Source organism: Salvelinus namaycush, chromosome 5 (assembly GCF_016432855.1).
Source record: "Salvelinus namaycush isolate Seneca chromosome 5, SaNama_1.0, whole genome shotgun sequence".
Taxonomy (NCBI): Eukaryota; Metazoa; Chordata; class Actinopteri; order Salmoniformes; family Salmonidae; genus Salvelinus; species Salvelinus namaycush.
In genome coordinates, this window is record NC_052311.1 from 18,629,080 (window position 1) to 18,630,462 (window position 1,383).

Below are 1,383 nucleotides of genomic sequence, written 5' to 3' on the forward strand. Positions count from 1 at the left end.
CCGCCGCGCTGGTAGCAACATTCAGAGACCAACGCAACGTCATCACATTCTCACGCAGGGATTGATTCATAAAATATACAAACATATAAATATTTATCAAACAAACATTATCCACACCGATTATAGACCCACAAAATTCACCACATATATGTACAACAGGTATGTGATTTGTAATATTTTGCCTTATCCAAAATAAGTATCACATAATCATAGGCTTTTGCAAAAAAAATAAGGTGACAATTGAAATTAAATTGAAATTAAATTGAAATTAATTTAATATTCAATCAATGGGAATAATAACATATTGATGTGACTGTCAAACCAAATAGGAATATTCTATTTGGATAATCAATGTTCTTTCAAAACCTCAAGATGGCGACAAAGATCCATCCAAATAGTTCACACTTGGGGTGCGTTCATAAATTCCCTCTGGAGTGCCAGCCTGCACTCAGTGTGCTCTGGGCGTTTGTAAATTCAGAACATTGTCAGATTGTCCATTTGTAAATTCAGAGCATTTCGCTCGTTCAGAGCGCATGTAATGGATGTGAAATGGCTAGCTAGTTAGCGGGTACGCGCTAGTAGCGTTTCAATCAGTTACGTCACTGAAACCTATTAGTAGTGTTGCCCTTTGTGGAGCGATGGGTAACGACGCTTCGTGGGTGACTGTTGTTGATGTGTGCAGAAGGTCCCTGGTTCGCGCCCGTGTCGGGGCGAGGGGACGGTTTAAAGTTATACTGTTACACGCACACAGGACTCTCTGGCCGAGGAGTAGGGTTGATCCGAGCGTTCTGACCTCACAACGGTAGTCAAGCACCCAAGCTAACTGGCTAAAGTTAGCCAGCTTGTTAGCTACTTCCAGACATAAATGAAAGAACACCTCACTCTGACCATTTTACTCACCCTAGCAGAGCTGGTTAGGCAGTTTTTATGTTATCCAGAGCATTGGTGTCTGTAACTGTGCAGCTGGGAATAATTGAATTACTATTTTTTGCCTATGTCTACTGTCACCGGTCATATTCAACGGGTGTTGAGCATTAGTAAATTCATCAGTTATTCTGCGCTCTGGCACACAGACGAGAGTGCTCTGAAATCGGAGTAGATAGGCATAGTGAATTTACGAACGCACCTTTGATATCCTGCTGCTTCGCTGCCTTTAGTAACTGATGCCTGAATGATTGATTTCTGTCTTGATTCCTGTTCAAAGAGAAACAAATGGATTGATGAACCAGTTGACCCCATGACCCTAAATAACTCATTATATTGATCAAGGATCTAAGAAGGGGTGGCTGACATTAGCCACATTAGAAATTGGTCATAAAATAGGTTATTGTCCATCAATCTGTCACATTGGAAATACGTTAGGATACAGCACAGTTACGCTGT